The 12,817-nt window shown below is 42.4% G+C and overlaps 1 long non-coding RNA gene across 4 annotated transcripts in view; it reads left to right on the top strand.

Annotated features, from left to right (window-relative positions):
* The window catches only part of LOC135412367 (uncharacterized), a 94,965-nt gene that overhangs the window by 50,155 nt on the left and 31,993 nt on the right, over positions 1 to 12,817 (top strand). The window lies entirely within an intron of this gene.

Raw genomic sequence — 12,817 nt, forward strand, 5'->3', positions numbered from 1 at the left:
GTTAGGATAAGTAGGATCTTATAGGAGAGCTATTTTTGCAGAACATCTATCCTTTGGCAGCCCCTTTCCTGCCCTACTCAAATTGGAGTAGTAGTTTTTGTCCCTCTCCTAACCCTAACCCTTTCACTCATCCTTTTTGTCAGGGCAGCCTTAACCAAGACCCTCAGATATCCTGGAAGTGGAAGACTTTTCAGTCCAGAACATTTGCAGCTTCCCTGTTCCTTTGGCCTCCCTTTCTCTCCCTGCACCAGTTGTAGCACTCTTATTGTAGTCATTTTTAACCCTAACCTTAGTTAATGGCCTTGTCTTCTGCTCTTTCCCTAGGATGTCTTCTTAATATCTTGCTTTAACAGCAATCATGTCCCCATTTAACTTGTGCAGTATCTCTGAGGAAGTTTTCAGAGCCAATGAAGGACACAATGTGTAAGATTTCAGCTGGGTTTGTGGTGCTTACCTAGAATTGCTCAAATGTATTTGAGTGCTTAATTTTTAATCAATTTTGGCTATCTGCTATCATTTGTGTACAGATTGAATCTACATGGATATATCTACAGTGATGATTTGAACTGTTTCCTTGTGTCACCTGCATTATATCTTTGTACCACTTGCGGTGCAGCATCCTTTCCCTAGCCCCAGTTCTTGACCATTCCTCCTTTACTCTCCTCCTCCCTGTAACATCACAGCCTCTTTCTCTTGCATGTTGCATATTCTGTTCTTCTCTCCTGCTTGGAGCTCCTCACTGAGGCAGAGGCCAAGGGGCACCTGAGGGACTCATGTGTGTATTTGTGTGTTGTGGGCAAGAAAATGCAGAGGAAGCCCTGCCTGTGTGAACTGGCAGAGCCCCATGCTGTGAGCTGGGCGAGGGAGGCAGGCAGGGGAGGTGTTGCCCTTGATGCCAATTTGTGCCCCAAAGAAGGCGCAGAGGAACTGCTCAGAGACAGAATTTTCAGTCTATAAGCAGGAGGTATTTATTTACGGCCAGGGAGCGGCTGGGGAGCAGCCAGGTCGCCCTGGACAGCCTGCTCCAACGAGAAACTTACAATTTGAGCTTTTTGTACACTTTTTGCCAAGCAATTGCATCACATATTATGAATATTCATTACATTGCAACATCTACTTTTAATATTCATAACAGGCGGAGTTAGAGGCGTGGTCTCTAATTTGGGGAGAACTTCGGTGGTCAATCCTGTTCTTCATCGTCATGAACTCAGCGTCCTTTTACCATCATCTTCATAAACTTTTGAACCTTCCCTAATTTGGATAGTTTCCTTGTGCCTTTGGCAGGTATTTCCAGTGTCTGGCAGAAGTTCTTGATTTCTTGGCTCATCTCTTTTCTTATCTCCTTTTGTTTTCTTCCATATGTCCTTTTTTGTGTGTGCTAGCATTTCTAGTTCTCCCCATTCATGCCCATGTTCCCTCATGTCAGAGTGTCCTGTATTCTAGTGACTTTATTGCCTCCGCTATTTCTTAATACTAAGTTTTCTATGCCTTGCTCAAAGCTTGTAGCTTGTGTTTAACTCTCTCTAATCTTCACATTGCTCTACTAAATTCACTTGCCAGGTTTTACCTGGCTTCACCCTGCTGTGAGGCACAGCCTCTCCTGTGGTGGGACAGGGGCAATTGCTGCTCAGAGCTGCCGTGGCATCCTCTGCCAGAGACACTGGGCATGTGACTGCTGCCCTGTGCAGCAATGAGGGCCCTCAGTAGTTTGGGGGTACAGATCATGGGATGGGTGTAAAAAAACCCCCAGCTTTCTCTGTAAAGAAAGAATTTCCCACTTACATTTAGAATTCCGTGCAAGCAACATTTTCCCCTTTTCCAATGTTACATGTCTTCGGTGTTTTGGAACTTGAATTTGATTACTTGGGCCAGTCATCTGGTTGCCTAAGGTCTTCCTGAATGTCATCGTAATAATTCTTCCTACTCACCCACCTAAAAATTTGTGCCCAGTGCATTTTTGCTATTTCAGTTCCAGCCCTTTCTAGATCATTCAAAAACACAAGCAAATTAAACAGTGTGGCATCCAGAGGGGAGGCTTGAGGCATATGACATTTGTCAGGGTGAAAATAGTCTATCTGATTCTTCACTTCTTTTCCCTTTGTTAAAGTTTCATCAAAATAATAGTTTACCTGCCTCCACTATGCTGTTTGAATTCCTATAGTTTCTCTTTTTTGCGATGAGTGTTCAAAAGCATTTTGACAGTCTGAATAAGTCGTGGCTTTCCTCTGACATGGCCAGAGAATTATGAGAGATTAGTGAAACACTTCTGCCTTCTCTGGCTGTCATTTTAAACAACCCGTTACTATTTTCTTCCCATTCTTAATGCTACTCTTAAGGAAGAATGGCTGAAACTTTTCAGCTAAATGTACCTTGTTAGACTCCAAAAATCTGTTTCTATTACCGTGCTCATCACACCACCACTCAGCACTACCAGGCTTTTAAATGTGGAGATCAGTAGTAATTGGAAGAGCATGAAGTAATTGGAAGAGCATGAGAAAGGGCAGATTTCAAGAGCTTAGGGCTTGGTTTTCCGAACAGTTTGGTGCTCATACCTGGTACTGGAGTTTCACAGACCTAACTCTGTGGGAACCAAACTGTTTTGGAAACTTGACCCAGGCTTGTGCCTTGGCCTCTCCTAACAAGCTGGTGAGTCTTCATGGCACAGTGCAGCTCTGTGCAGGTAACAAATCAGCTTGTATAGATCCAGTACACCTTTCAGTGCCCAGAAAATCAGTCTTGCTGTAGAGCAAAGCAGCTTCACAGCTATTCCCCTTCCAGTTTGGGTGATAATTAGGGTAGAATTAACTTGATGGCCTCTGCTCTGTGTATGGTTGCATCAAGAAGAAAAGTTCATGCTTTGAAGTCCACAGAGGGTGCTTTGGGGAGTGTATAGGCCCATCTCCAATCTCAGACAATGAGGAACCCTCTTTCTGCAACTACTTCTACATGGGGTGAACCCAAAACCTATGCAGGTTGCTTCCATCATAAGCCAACGCAGATACTGAGGAGGTGCAGGTGCCATTGCCTCAGGCACTCATCGAAATTCCCCTGTGACCCTCACAGCTTCTTCAGGACTGTGAAACTTCTAGGATCAGGCTATTCATCCTACTTTTCCCAGAGAAGTGTGGCTTGTCCAGTGGGACATATGTTTCTTTGCAACTGGTTCTTCAGCCTGTGATGACTAACAAAGTAGCCCTTGGTTGACTGCACAGATACATCCCTGATATTCTGGTATTGCCTAACTCCTCTCAGAAGAAAGGAATGCTGCATTTGATGACTTAACCTAGTCAATGGACACTGTTCCTGGAAGAAAAAAACCAAACTGAATAAAAGCCCCAAACCAAACAAAAAACCTGCAATACAAAAATCAAAACACCTGGGAAATGCTGCTCCATATAATCCCAACTGTCTTGTCCTGTTGCTAAGAGGAGCCACGCAGCTGTTATAGACACATGCAGGAAAACAGTGTTATTAGAGGCATCAGGCATTTGTTCAGGAGACTGTGGGATGCAGCCATTCCTTGGGCATTGCAGATGTATTAAAAGGTCAAACAATCTTTCTATTTCCCAGTTTGCTTCAGAGAGTTTTGTTGAACATTCTCATTATTCGTTGTGGTATTTCTTTGATTTAAGAGGATTTCTCTACATGACTGTAGTTATTGGAATGCAGTCTGTGTGCGGTGAATGTGCTATTACTATAACAAGCTTCTCCTTGTAGTAGATATTTATTCTGAGCGCAAAGCTTTTAGTTCAGCTGTGCATGTGGCAGTGAAGACAAGATGGGGCATGTAATTCGGAAAAAAAATAGAGTGAAATGGGAAAAAGGCACAAAATTAGGAGTTTAGAGTAGTGACTTTTGTCTCTGTCTTTATGGCCCCTGTGCCAACCATTAACTTACTTTTCATTACTTTTTTTTGATAGAGAGAAGCCCTGTGCAACAGCACTGAGACCCTGAGGACGGGACCAAATTTTTCTTTTCATATAACTTTCCCCTAATTGCAGCAGGGCTTCAGGTCCTATTAACCTGTGGATGAATTGCAGAAAGGCCTCTGAATTCCTACGCAGTTGTTGGGGATCCTTCCTGATCCTTCTCCAGAACTTGCCTGCTGTTCCTTGTCCATAACACCCTTTCAGTGTGAGAGAGGGGAAAAGGGATTGTTGGAGGGCGAGACAGTTAAACACACCACACAATCCTCTGGTTTAGTGAGAGAAGGCAGAGGTAATGAGAATTTTCTGTGGGTTTAGGAACAGTAGGAATACTGTCATTATCAGAGAGAGATAATTAAAGATATTATAATGAAGGCAGGAAGTCAAAGGCATTATGTCATGGTTCCTACTTTACACTTGAAAAGCCACAGCATATGGGGTTGGATAAGGCTGATTACTTCCCAGAAGAAATAACTGAAGGATCTGCTAAACATTATCTACTAGGACAACATATATCTAAGAGTCTTGAGAAGGTTGGCTCAGGAAACATCTGGTTTTAATGAACCTGGGAGTGCTGGCAATATTGCAGATGGCTGCAAAGGTCTTAGGTTTTGCCGGTAATTCAGAGGTATGTAACAGCAGTGGCTATGATAGTTATAAGCTGAACAACCTGAAGTTAATATCTGGCAAAATATTGCACAGGGAAATATGAGGTTCAATTTCTAACTAGAAATATAATTAATATCGGGCAACATAGCTTTCCAGGAGGTAGAGCCTGCTAAACAGAACAACTTTCATTTTGTATGTGATTACAAATTCAGTTGTCGACAGTGACTCTAGAGAGATAATGTGCTTTTGCAATGTGTTCAGCATGGCCCAGCACAATATTTTGACTTGAGTCAAAAGAGGCAGTGAATACTGACTGATGGGAGTGAGGTTTTTATGAAATAGTCTGTGTCCAGTGTTATTTCAATTTCTCCATCGGTGATCTTGACATAAATATAAAATTACTGCTGATAAAATCTGAGGATGACACACAAACTGAAGGAGTAGCCAATAATGATGGGGACAGAGTGGTTACACAGAGAGATAAAATAGTGCAGTTTGCAGTGTCCATTTCAATAAAATGTTTTTTAATGGTGCCAAACACCAAGCCATTCACCTGGATTGCAGGAAAAAGGAACTGTTCTGATCTAGTCAACTCATATTCATGGCAGCCCTAACACAGGATTTTTTTTCTTTTTATTTCCTTTTTTTTTTCATCTTGAAATATGTTACTCTAGGGTAATACATTTGGATCTCATCACTTACTGTTTTGCAAATGTTTTTTTGCCAGCACAGACTGTTTTTAGCTGTTTGCGTATGTTAGTGTTAGCCTCTTACAGGTGAGGGTGACAGTGTTGTACCAGCAATGAGTGAATCAGAGTTGGTGGGGATGTAGGTGACTGTTGAGATCTACTCTGTGCTCAGCACATGTCACTCTGCTACTGATTTTATACTTTTCCTTGTGTGCTTTTCCCACCCAGGGAGAAGCTGATTAAAGTGGCTTACATCTTCCCTGAGCTTGGTTCTATGCTTACAACTAAAGGTTCATGCACTAGCTGATAAATTACACCTAGTCAAATGTGCACCTAAAGTTACTTGAAGCACTTTTCTGGACAACTGCCCTTCTCTCTTCATTATCTGGGCATTCTTGTACCATCTATCCAAAACATGAGCCCAGGTTATTGCAGCTGGGTCTTCATTCATAGACCCTCAAGAGACAATCTTCACAAAGTGAGGTTTGAAGGGTGATTAGCATCTCATACTGTCTTGGGCAGAGTAGGGAGAGAAAGTTGTAGTAGCAGAATTTCTCCAGCTTGTACTTGCTTTACAGCATCAAAGACTCGTACTTTTATTGAATGATGTAAAGACAATAGAAGGGGAGTCTATTTCCAGTTAATTATTAGGAATATCTTGATTTCATCCCGGATCTTGAATGAAAGTCAAAAATCTTAAGGGAGAAGTTGCACATAGGAAGATGGATCCATTAATAGATGCTCTATTTTAGTAGCTTTTCCTCCTCAAAATCAAACATCACCTAGCCTAATGTAAATCCACGAAGTCTTGTAGAATATTTTATGGTCACAGATTTTAAGTATGTTGTCTCCATATCTCTTCTCACAGATTACTGAACCAGACGCACGTCAGCCAGGGTACTGGGCTCAAGTCCTGCCTTGCAGGACCAGCCATCTTCCCTCCAGCACTTCAAGGTGCTCCTCTACAAGCTCAAGGACTCCCAATGAACACATTAAAAAAGTTCCTGCCACTAAGCTTGTGAGAGTTGATGAGATCACAACCTGGGAAAACAGTTAGCTTTATTAAAATAGGGTCTTGAGTATTGAACCAACTTCTTGAACTTGCTTCTCTTGTCGTTAACCCTGAGAGATCAATGGGTTTAAATTTCTTTTTTCTGATGGGCTAAGCAGGTTTTGATAAAAAACAAATGTTTCTGTAAACTATTCTCTCCTTCTTTCCAGGAGACTGCTTCATCGTACCTACTGAGTTATAAGTATCATAGTGGTGGTCAGAAATTTTTTTCACCTTGTTATGATCTCATATTGAAAGGGATGAGATACTGTTAATTGTACTACTATACATCTTTCAGAACTTATTTGGTAGATTATATACTGCCTCTTCCTGCTACTGACTAATCAATTATATGGGTATGCCTGCATTTGGACTTTTTTAAACCACCTGAAACAGCAGTATGAGAAGGACTAAGAAGATCCTATCTTTTCAGGGTAGGCTTTGCTAAGAGTGAAGGTCTGTATGGCAGAGATTGCACCTAAGCCTGGCTCTCCTCTTGCTGCAGTAGAAGTGAAAGCAGGTGAGTAAAATGTGGTGCTAACAATCAATTTATGTGGTGCTAACAATCAGGGAGATAGTTTTCTCTAAAAGTCCCCAGCCTGTGGATGTTGTTTCAGGTCTATTTACAGGAGAACTGATGAGTACAACAAGAACCAGAAGGGAAACATGAACCTGCTTCATGTGGTGATGTAGCAAAAAAATTAGATCACTCAGGAGACCTGGACCTGAACTGCTGTCCCAAGGTTATGTGGGCTCCTTTCTGCCATTGCCTTCACCGGCCTGTGTGAAAGAAACAGGTGCAATCTCCTTAAGAATGAAGGACCCAGAAGGGCAGAAGTCTTTCCAGGCTCTCATTTCTTCCAGCTGCTTGTAGCAGAAGTAAAACAAATTGCATCTGACCATCAGCAAAGAGCCTGGGGAACTTCCCACACTCTGTTCCTAACCTCTGAAGATGAAGATCCTGCAGATGACTACCTCTGTATTCTTCTTCTTTGGGATAAAACTGCGTGAGCTGCTGCTTGAGGCTCTGCTGAGCGGCCTCCTGGGCTTAGTCTGTCCAATCTCATGACCCTCAGCAGTGGAGCAGGAGTCACTGGGTCATTTCATTTTTCTGGGGGTCTTGGGGGGGCTGGGTTGGTGCCAGGATCTGTGCTTGGGCAAGGGTGTGGAGTAGGGGACAGGAAAGTGCATGGCAGGGAGACATGAGTTTTGGGTGGCAGGCACATGAGGAGTAATTTTCAAATTTGCTGTGTCCCTTTCTCTGAATCTTGTCTGGGGCTCATATTGCCTGTGACCATTTTGCACCACTTCAGCAGCTGACACCCAGGCTGGGCATGTGGTGCCTCTGCACCCTGGGGGACTGTGTGTGCAGACTTGGAGAGATGAGAAATAAAGGACAGGTTTGGTTTGTCCTCTCAGTGTTGGCTTTTAGGTTGCCTTTCTATGATAGAGAAATCTCAACATCTGTAAATATTTCTGTCCTCCAGAGAAGATATTGCCTGTATTGCATTATCTGTGAAAAATCCTTGCCCCAAAACCTTATTTGTGGCTCCATTAACCTAAAGAACTCATCTGAACGCTCCATTTGCCTTTTAAATAAAGAACAAGTGATTGCTGAGGACTCGCATCCCTATCATTTTGTGTTGCTTTCCTCATTAGGAGAGGAACATAAGGGTCCCCGATCATTATTTCTGACTCTGTCATTAGCAAAGGTCTGGAAAGCATGTTTTCACTCCATTAGCCTTCAGAAATAAAAAGAATGATTGCATAAGTCGAGAATAATTATTTCAACCAGCTCTTCTCAATGTATTGCTGTGGAAGAGGCTGGGGTCTAAACACAAGCTGACAAATTAATTTATATTATTTGTATTTTCCAGAAAAAACACCACGTTCAGGACTGATTTAACAATACAAATGGCTTTATTTGTGGTTTTATGCTCTTCTCTGGTCACTTGTGACAAACATCAAGAAGTTTTTTTTCCCACGGGGTATTTGCCACGACTACTGCAATTTACCCCTGGAGGAGTGGTAAAACAAAAACTCCTGGATCTGTTATAGTCCTTTTGTTTCTCAGAAGTGTGTGAATACCTGTGTTCACCAGCACTGACCTCTTTCTCTAATGATACCCTTCTGTATGACGTTGAAGTTCATGGTTATATGACTGCATGATTGCATTTGAGTCCAGGGAAGGTCTAGATGATCCGAAAAGGACCCTTTCCATGTTCAGAGAAATTTCTTCTTTGCTTCAAAGAAAGGATGAAATAACCCTACTTTTCTTCCTCTTAGAAGCCCAAAATGCAGCCTTTTTTCTTCTGGGTACAGTATTAATACTTGCTAGATGCCTGATGAGAACTAGAATTACTTGGTGAGACATGCTAGCCACAAAATAGGGCTCAAGCAGCATGGGCTCTTTCATGATGCCTTCAAATGAGACAGTATGAGTGCGTAGGAATGGACTGTGAGTCAGGGCCAGTGGGATGGAGTCTGTCCCACCACTGGTCGTTGTCAGTGGAGACATGCTGCTTCACAGTGCCTTGGGTCAGCTCATCCAACAGCAAAGAAAGGCAATAACGATAGGATGATATGATAATTCAATCTTGAATAGAAGGTACTATAGAAGAAATATTGTTTCTTCTTTTGACTGAAAATGCTTTTGGATTGCTGGAGATAGTAAAGTTAATTAAAATGCAGCTGAGAGCTTGGAGTGAAACTGGGTTGAAGGATACTATTTAGTCCCCTTTTCCAAATTAAACAGACTTTTAAACCCTTCCTTTAAAATTACTAATGAGCCAATTGGCATGAAGGAAAGCATCTCCTATAGATCCGTGCAGCTGCTTTCACAGCAAGTTTCCCAACTGGAGTTTTTGGTGGAGGTAGGAAAGACCACATTCTCCTTGTCAGTGAAAAGTTGTGAGCAGTTGTATTTGCAAGGGTTTTTTAACAGGTGTATGGTTGCCAAATGAGATGCGAATTGAAAACATAGGTATTCTGTGCACAGAAGGCACTCAGTAAGAGACAAAGGTGATGAGCGCTGAAAGGAAAACCCAGGTGATACTGTGAATCATGATATCGTGCCAGAATTTTATGTTAATTGCACACCTTGTTTTCCTCACCTCTGAGTGTGCTAGTTCCTAGGAGAGGAAAGAGTTCAAAAGTTTGACTCCAGCAAACCCACAGAAAGCCTGCAGTCATTCACACTTCACTATTAAGCCAAATCATAATCTGAAAGACAAAGAAAGATGTCCTCTATCTGACAGTGCTGTAGAACAATTGTCATGGTTCCTTTCTCCTTTGGACAATTTAAATGGAAACTGAGCCAGAGCATCTAAGATAGAAGAGTCCTCTGACCAGCAGGGTAAAAAGACCAGCGTCAATCCTGAGACAAAGGAATCAGTCTTAGCCTTGAGATTGACCTTTAAAGGATCTGAGCCCAGGCATGCAAAGAATAGCAATTGGTACATGTCATAGTAGCACTGTAGAAGCTGACATGACTATCACATTCGCTGGAGGAGTCATGGTAGAGGCAAAAGCCTCATCAAAATAGTCCAGAGAAACAATGGGGAATACCTAGGGAATTGTGAGATATGGCTCGAACCTACAAACCTACATGAGACAGGCCCTCATCCCACTCCAGAACTTCATCAGTGACAGACAGACTGAGGAGGTGTTTTGGAGTATTTGGTTGATAAGCACCCAGATCTCCTGATAAACCTCAAAGTGAGAATTATTGCCAGATAAAGTAGAGTGGAAGCAAAGGTGCAAGATGAGGTAAGGAACATCATGTTAAGGGCTTCTAAAAGGTTACGCTGCACTGTTTAGTGGTCTCTTCTGGCCTGGATTCCACATGTTTGTGCAGCACAAAGCAGGCTTTTCCAGCTTCTGGTTTGCTCTGCTCTAACAAGATGTTTCAAGCTAAAAGATGATATTTTGCTATAGCGATCCACCCATGAGGCCCAGAATTGTGAGGAGATCCTTTGGGCTGTGACGCACAACTTCACACTCTCATCTTCAGGTTGCAGGACATGTCTTTGTGAGCTTCCTGTACTGGGAGGTTCACATCCTGGGTTGCTGAAACAGCCTTGCTGAAACGTGGCTGTGTCTTAATTAATAAATACACTAATGGAGTCTTCATCGCGTTATTAGGACATTTAGAAATTTACTCTGGGAAACCTTTCAACTCCATTAAATCCACCTTTGTCACAAGATAAAGTGCTTTTCATAATAGGCTCATTAACATGCAGACTGCAATTCAGCCCCATCCATTAACAGCTGGCAGGCAGGAGTTTCCAAAAAGACCCCAAGAAACATTTTCCCTGACCAGGGGCTGGCTTCCTCAGCATGTCTGTTAGTTCTGTGTTGGATGTTTCATGACAGGGAACTTTTCTGCTATCTTCCTTGTGCCATTTAAACGTACTGCCAAGACCAGCTGTAATCAGTTAGGGATCTGGAAAAATCTGACAGGAGTTCCCACCCTGCTGCTGGGGTCTTTATTTAACTCAAAAGCTGTCATGAGCAGAAGATGCCAGCTCCATGCAATAGCCATGGGCATTTGCCTCCTCTCTCCCGCTTGGCTGACTCTCATTTAGAGCCCAAGTGTCAACTGCTCTGATTAAGTGCATTAGAGCCAGGCATGACGATTAACAGTGAATGATAACAATGGCATTTCAGCGGTGGCTAATAGGCTTCCAAACTTAATCTCTCACGCTCTCACAGAGATAAAGAATAGATAATTCTTCCAGAAACAATGATTACACAATAAACTTTGTATTTGCTCTGTGCTGATGAGATATGATGGCTGATTTCACGCAGTGGCACTTTAGAGACCCCGGAGCTGGGGGTGTTGCCAGCTCAGGATTTTACGGATCTCTGATATCTTGCAGGTCTGTCTCCTGGAGCAAGGAATTAATGTCTTTGTTCTTTCCTTCTTTCTAAAAAGCCCAGATCTCCAGCCAGCTACTCATAGGGAAATACAGACTCAGGGAAATTGAAATTGTCCCTAAGTAATCTATCTGTTCTTACAACTTTTGGACAAAACTCACAACTTTGGGGAATGATTTATTGATTTGAATTCTGAGGATTGTCAGTTCTGGGTCTGGCACATCCACAGCAGTGGAGAAAGCTTTAAAATTGTCACTGGGCTATGAGGCTCAGCAGAAAAGCTAGTCTGGGCTGTAAGGGTGACTTCATAAACACCGAGAACAGCTTCTCTGAATGGAATGAAAGCTTGTCAGTGACCGAGGTAAATTAGATGCTTGACATGAAGACTTGAGGCTTCAAGGTGTCACATTTTAGCAGCCTGAATGTCAGGACGTCGGGACTTAGCAGTCCACTCTAACATAGATTCAGTGAGTAATCAAGTTTTGATGAAACTTCCTATTGGATAGGATCCACGGACCAAAGCAGACTAGGTGCAAGAGAGCAAGGCTTCTGCTGAAATTGTAAATGAAACATAGGCAGCCTGCTTTCTTTTAGGATAACACCGGTCATGAGAAAACTCTCATCCCCTTTAGACCCGTCTATCATCCGATAGTGCGGACATCAGTAAAACTGTGGGCAAGGCATTGTGTCACTGGAATCAATGAGTGTCCCACAGATCTGTGTTTCAGAAGTTACCCTTTGCTTCTTGAATTCTTACAAAATAAAATGTGTTCCTTTTTAATCTCAGTTCAAGTCTTGCCTGTGTTGCTCCTGAGCCACCTGGCAGAAGGTCAGATATTTCAAAAATGTTTCTCACATCCTTCCTGACCAGCCCTACATGCAAGGTCTAGAACAAGAACCATACAATGCTAGTGGCACATTCAGGGAGAAAACTCTAGTTTTGGGGACAGGCAGGACAGCTAAGCAGAGTATACCTCCCACCGCTACAGCATAATGTGATTTAGTGGACAAACAGCAAGACATTATAGTTAGGTTTTACAGCTGCTAAATGTGTTAGTCCTTAAACAAATATCTAATGGCACTTTAAGCCTTGATTCTTTTGAAACATCAGGCTTCAGAGGAGAGCTATTTTCTTATAGCACTAGCATTGTGTCTTCAGGCTGTGGGATATTATTAAAAAAAGTCAAAGCGGAGTTCATCCCTGATGTACCAAGCCTCATTCAGTTTGTATTTTTGCATTTTCTTCTGCACAGAATTCCTGCTCCTTTTCACTCTGTCTCTGGTATCCCAGCTGTTCACATTTTCTTTGCTTAGGCTTCATGAAACGAATCCAAGAAGAAGATTTCTGTGAAACCAAGAGAATTTGCAATTAGCTCCACCTTTCTCAGAGAAAATATTGTATCTGTGTCTCGAACTATGCTTTGTTGTAGCAGCATGGCACAGTTCCTGCAATCATGTCTTACCAGTTTGTTGAGCCCTTATCTTTATAGCAACTATATCCCTACAGATCTCCCATGGAGGAAAAAAAGGATGCTCATTATAACCATAGCTGGGCCGTCCTGAACCTCTCTTTGAAAATCAAAGCAGTTCAATTATTTTTTTTATTCTTCATTTTTACCCATTTGTGCATCACTTGTTGTATCTGGGGTACAAGATGATCACCA

This window comes from Pseudopipra pipra, chromosome 3 (genome assembly GCF_036250125.1).
Source record: "Pseudopipra pipra isolate bDixPip1 chromosome 3, bDixPip1.hap1, whole genome shotgun sequence".
Lineage (NCBI taxonomy): Eukaryota > Metazoa > Chordata > Aves > Passeriformes > Pipridae > Pseudopipra > Pseudopipra pipra.